Source organism: Euphorbia lathyris, chromosome 3, assembly GCF_963576675.1.
Source record: "Euphorbia lathyris chromosome 3, ddEupLath1.1, whole genome shotgun sequence".
In the NCBI taxonomy this organism is placed as follows: Eukaryota; Viridiplantae; Streptophyta; class Magnoliopsida; order Malpighiales; family Euphorbiaceae; genus Euphorbia; species Euphorbia lathyris.
Genome location: NC_088912.1, coordinates 16,633,248 through 16,639,779, shown reverse-complemented (window position 1 = coordinate 16,639,779; position 6,532 = coordinate 16,633,248). Strand labels below are relative to the sequence as shown.

Sequence of the window (6,532 nt, the reverse complement as noted above, 5' to 3'; positions counted from 1 at the left end):
CTAAATTTTTTTTCTCAATTCTCAGACGGCCGGCCGGGGCTCGAGCCCCCCTGGTTCCGCCCCTAATGTTGCTATATTCCCTATATATGGCTTATGTCTAACCCCCTATATATGGTTATTGCAAATATAGTGATCTAATCCTTTTGGCTGGATTACTTCGGGGAAGATAAGTAAGCGCGGAACCCGATGACTGACCATGTGAGTTTATAGTTATACGTTCATTTCAATTTTTCAAAATGCTTGAATTGGTTTTAATTGTGTTTTAATATAAAAAGTTATGTATTCAACTCGTTATTTAAATTTTATTTTATGTATACATATTATGAATTTGAAATAATTTATTTTATTTTTTACAAGCTATTAATTAAATTAAATAACAGAGAACACTAATTTATTCTGGAATGTACTAAAGTAATGATTTTGGAAATAAAATAAATTCACCCATAATATGCAAAACTTATAAGTATTATAGTAATTTATATTCAATTATTGGTATTACATATGATATGATACATTTTTATTTGTTCTTTTCTCTCATTATGTAATTATGGAAAGAAGCATAGGCAAGTGGCTCAATTTATGGCCAATACTAGAAATTGCTAGGAAGCTTCCTATGTGGGTTTGATACACCTTTTTCATTAGATAAACATGTCATTTATTTATAGAATTTGATCAAAATAGCTAAGAGTATCTTCAACCGCCTCTTAAGTTGGTTTTTAAATTAAAATTTAAGGAGAGAAAATGAAAAATCAGCTCCAACAGCCTCTTAGTGGCTCCTCAAATTACTAAGAGCCTCTCCATCTTCTCTATTAATAGAGAACCTCTCTCCACCTCTTAGTGCCTCTTAAATAATTTTTTATTAATAATTTATTATTGAAGAGTCTCTCTACTCTCACTATTGGTAAATATAACAACAACTAATACTTTTAATGATAAAATAATAAATAAAGAGTGAATATAAAGAGTATTGTTGGATATATATGTCTTAGTCTATTTTAAATCACTAAGAGTCAATTATTTATATTATTTTTAGAGAGTGCACTAAGAATCTCTTGGAGATGCTCTAATTATATATATTGCCAATTGATATTTGTGTATATGAAATTGTAATTGAGAATCTGAATGTCCTGTCGAGTTTTTTTGTAAAATAGAATGAAGGCCCTGTTTGATAACCAGTTTTCGTATTTAAAATTAAAACTTTAAATTTAAATGCTTTTTAGGTTTAAATTTTTTTGATAATATAACTTAAATATTTCAGTCAAGTCACATAATTACTTATTCTGGTAAATCAAAAGATTTAATTTAAAATTTTAAGTTGAACATTATTAACTAATATTTTTAAATTCAGTACTTATTTTTAGTATTTATCAAACAATTATATCATTTAATACTTTCAGCATTTATAATATTCAACATTTATTTTTTCAACATTTAATTTTAACTTTTATCAAACACCTAAAGATCAGAAAGAGGTCGGAGTTTAGCGAATTCAGTCTGATGCTTAAGTCAGTAGATGCTTAGAAAGAGTTGATGAGTAAAGACTAGTTGTAGGATTGTAGTGTTAACGTACACTACAAGAAAAATCGTTATCACCTACACAAAAATCTGTCGGTGATTAGCTTATTTGCGTCGGTGATCGTGATCACCAACAGAAGACAGACAAATATTGATGTGTTGGCGTTGACCTCTTAGGTAAGCAGTTGCGACAGTTTTTTACCGACACAAGATATCACCGACACAAATTTCAGTTGCTGTTTTGTGTCGGAAATGCCGACTACTTTTAGTAGGTGACTTCCGTCGGACACTCCGACAACATCACCGACCCATTTGTGTCGGTGATCTATTTTTTTGGAATAATAATTTAAATAATTTACCGACAGATATTGATCGGAAAATGGGTCGGAACTTGTAAATTATATTGAAAATCATGTTTATATTTTCTTTTTATTTTATTTTTTTATTTTATTTATTTGGATTGAAGGGAACTCATATATATATTATATTACAATAAAGAGAATGAGAAACAAATAAGAAACCAAAATATTATCACTCAGCTATAGAATGTGTATCTCATGTAGATATAACTACTTTCATGTACATGTTCAAAGAAAATAATTAATATATCTAATAATACCTAAAGCAGCTGCTCAATCATCTACAAACAAAAAATCTTAACGGATGGATAGAGTTCCAAACTAATTATAATTATCAAACTATATCCACTACAACCAAGCTTGTAATAAATTAGTTTAAATAACAAACTAATTAAAAAATGATGTTTTCTTGCCAGGACACCTATGCACAAAGGTTGTATAGGAATTAGAGCAGCTTAAGCATTGTTTTTATCAACAACTAACAATTGTAAGGTTAGGATAAATATGGACTGGAAAGGCTTATCGTTAATGATCTCCACATGACGAGCAAGCAATTCTTGGAGCAGACCCGAGCTCTGTTTCTATAGAGCTTATGTATGCAACCATTTACAAGCAAAATAAATAAATAAATGCATACCACTATATTATTATTTCCTCATCTCTTTGAATCGTAGACAAAATCCATCTTCCTGAAGGGAGACTTAGTCAATTTAAATTCTTCTCAAATCTTGAGATTATTTCTCCAGTCTGAAAAATGGTCTAGTTAGCAAAGATCAAAATTTGAACCAAAAACGTAGAAACTTATTAACATAATTTGAACCACATACAAGATTATCACTGATAATTACTCAATGTAACAATTGAAGGAAGCATATGAGATCCCCAAATTTATATTAGCAATTCAATTTTACTATTGAGCATTTCAATTTCTGATAATTGAATCACAAACCCACAAGGACAATGCAACAGAAAAGAGGAACCATTTCCTATTTGTATTATTATGTATAGGCAGGAATCAATAAAACAAAATATAAAGTAATTCTCAAGTGTATTTGTGCATTCCAATAATGTGAATAACATAAATAAGGCTTGGTTAAGTGTGCTTAACCAAATCAATAATTTATACAATGAGGCTTACACTCAAGTACTCTCCATGATTCAGTGCATCTTGTTCCATTTTTTTCTGCTTGTTGCTGGATATTGACTAATTGGTCGTGTAAAAAGCTGCATTGCACATTAGCAGGTGAATAATGTTTATTAGGTATGGTTGAAGCTTATGTATCACACATACAAATGAAAATACCTTCTCATTTTCCAAGTTCAACAACTTTTTCATCATGTAGAATTCTACCTTCTCATGATTAGCATTAATCAACTTTTTTTTGAGAGTTCCCACACATCATATTCTTGAAATCCTAGGTGATCACAATGTAACAATTAAACTCCTAGGCAAAACAAATATATGCATGCAAGTGTCTATGCTTTTACATAGTTGGGGTCATTGCGTATCCAATAAATTTGAACAACCTACCTCAGATGGAATAAATATTCAAAAACCTAATGCAATTGAAAAGAAAACAGGGAGAGACATATTGCACAATGCTCACCTTGAACACAGTACATATTGTGGAAAAGCATTGAAACACCTCATTCAGAAATGATTTTATCTTCTATATCATTTGAAAGCTTTAGCTTTAGAGTCAATAGCCACCTGCAAAACACGATAGAAATTAGATACTACGATTGGACCAACAACATTATATGTGACAAAAACATTTTACATTATTATATACGCAAATGTTAACATATGTAAGAACAAGGACTAAATGGGAGCTATAAATAGGAAACTAGAAAAGACACATCAGTTAAATTGTAGAACAATGCTTATTTTGTCAAGTTTACGATCTTTTTGCAGGGATAGAGAACAATTAACACCACTGTCTCATCCACTCATTATGGAAGTTGGAATCATATACCCCATGAACCAAAAATAATAGAAATTTCAAAAAGCTTCAACTTTTTAATTCCTGTACACACAATTAACTTAATTGAATAATGAATCATATAAAGAATAAGTAAGCCAATGAAAATCAAGGGAAAATGTAGCTTGTTGTTTTAAAAAGCTGAAAAATACAAACCCACGTATGATATGAGAAGCAAACAATAAGAAACTCAAGGAAAAAAGGACATGAATCTGTTATTGCCACTTCCGACTACTATGATGTGTTACCCTTAATGTACAATTGCGCCAATTCCAGAGCCCGGAATCTCAAGCAAGAGCTCACTACCAGAGGACAAGTAGGTAGCAGCTAATAACATGAGGATCCATACTCGTATCAAGAATGTATTACCAAGCACCGTGGTGGTGCAGGGCAAGAAACCATAAGACTGCTCACAGGATTTGGCTTCGGCAGAAAGTAGGATATAAGACAGAGTCCAATTAGTGTGGAGGCCATCAGATAATAGATCAGAGTAAGAGAGATGGTGGGAATTGACGGTTGTAAGTGGGAAGAGGAAAAGGAAGAGATAATATTTGGAAGAAGACATGGTCACATGGCTCGGTTTTCTGGTTAAGGTTGAAAGAGGAAAAGGGAACAAATGAAGCTGAGATAGTATACGATCTGCTGCTTCACACCTGCTAGCATACAACATTAATGCTATCTAGACAAAACCATAAGCTGAAGAGTACTTTTTGGCCATCCATTAAAATGACACTAATTAAAGAAAAGGTTAGAGATTAACTAGGTCGTATCCAAATAGAATTGAGGCTTTGAAGTCTGAACTAGTGTTTCAACAAGATTTAGTCGAATACAAGTCTTTCTAGAACAAAAAAGAAACTCATGAAACATGTGAAAAACTTCTTCAGCCATGGAAACAACTGCAATTCTAGTTTTACTTCTTCCTAATAAACAACTATTGGAAATGGTAGAACATTTTGCTATGATAATTCTTCTCCAAAGATGCTTAAACATGCACTATGCCCTTAGAACCCAAATTACTCTGTATTAAAGACCAAAAACAGAATTATAATAAGAGAAAACAATAGTTTACTTGAGAACAATTCTCCCAAAAATACCCTCCAAGCCAGAACAGTATTAGCTCTCTTCAACCCCAACTCAACCTTCAATAATGAACATTCATAAATGGATACCAAATAACATTGAATACCGACAACAAATAATCTATAAATTAAGTCATTTAATTAAGCAAAATGATAGATAACCCAAACAAAGGAGGAGATTAAACGATTACCTGAAGATAGAAGATTAAAGAGAGCAGAGCAGAGCTGCTTCGAAGGAGACAATAGAAGTAGTGAGCATGAACTGAAAATACAAGGAAAATAGATAAATTGGGGCAAAATAGCCATAAGGACATATAATAAAACAACATTAAACCCTAAATGCTTATCCTTCTCCGCCATTACTTCAGCCCAAATGAGAGAAAGTTAAATGTACCTGGAGAGTAGATCGAGACAGCCAGAAGTGAAATATAGTCGGAATCCTGCAGGTATAACCGAGCGACGCGTCACCGGTAATGATGGCAATGAGGAAGAGTTTTGAGTTTTGGGTGTGGCGATAGCTGCTGTAATCGGGATGTTAGGGTTAAGAAGAAATAAATATAACCAGCTATATATACTTTTATTTTATTATTTAATTATTTTGTTAACTTTATTTATTTATTTTTTATATAATTTAGGCTCCTACATTTTAATTTGTTGGTGAATAATCACATTTGTTGGTGATATCATCGACCATAAATCACCTACTAAAGGTGTTGGTAATTGGAGTGGGAATAATCCTCCCAAAAATGTCCTACACATTCTAATGTTGTGTAGGTGGATGTGTAGGTAAATTCCGACACTTCTTTTTTGTCGGTGTTCCGTCGGTCATTCCTACACAAAAATGTTCGTCGGTCAATTCCGTCGGTGATAGCGTTTTTTCTTGTAGTGGTACCGATAGGTGTGACCATATATATCTGTCTATTTATAAGGTTCAGGTCGAACCATTCTTCTTTGAGGAATTCTTGTGACTTTATGACCATTCTTCTATTGGGAAGTCTAGCTTTGGGAGAAGTCCTTGACTTAGCCACATGGATGTTTCCCTACATGGGGGATTTTCCACTGCAGTCCTTAGTATATCCAAAGATCTTTTTTACGACATGTGACAGATGATCCAAGGGCTCCTGTAAAAAAGTTATCATTTTAGAAACTAGCATCTAACTAATAGAAAATTAAATATGTTTATTCTTTTCACGTTGGACATTTTTAATATTTTAACGAATACGCCATCAACGCGTTAAAACTGTAAAAATGTTATAATTTTTTAGAAACTAGCATTGAATTAATAGAAAATTAAATATGTTTACTCTTTTCACGTTGGATACTTTTAATGTTTTAGCGAACACACCATCGTTTTAGTGTGTTCGCTAAAACATTAAAAGTGTTTGACGGTGTGATTGCTAAAAGTGTGCATCGTAAAAATATTAAATATATTTAATTTTCTATTAGTTCAATATTAGTTTCTAAAAAATTATAACATTTTTACAGTTTTTATTTTTAAATTTTTTATATTTTTCATAATTTAAGATTTAATTTAAAAACTAAGTTATTTGAATCTCAAAAAGTAAGAAATTAATTTTTTTTAATAATAAAGACATAA

General features: G+C 31.7%; 1 long non-coding RNA gene across 2 annotated transcripts; it reads right to left on the bottom strand.

Annotated features, from left to right (window-relative positions):
- Positions 1-2,059: 2,059 nt before the first annotated feature.
- Positions 2,060-5,467, bottom strand: LOC136223602 (uncharacterized). Of its 2 annotated transcripts, XR_010686027.1 has the most exons (6): positions 5,330-5,467; positions 5,127-5,197; positions 3,482-3,585; positions 3,178-3,289; positions 3,013-3,098; positions 2,060-2,621 (listed from the first exon to the last, which is right to left on the bottom strand). It is a non-coding gene; the product is annotated as an uncharacterized lncRNA (long non-coding RNA). The 2 variants fall into 2 exon arrangements; XR_010686026.1 differs by lacking the exon at positions 2,060-2,621 and having other exon boundaries at positions 2,637-3,098.
- Between the last annotated feature and the right edge of the window lie 1,065 nt (positions 5,468-6,532).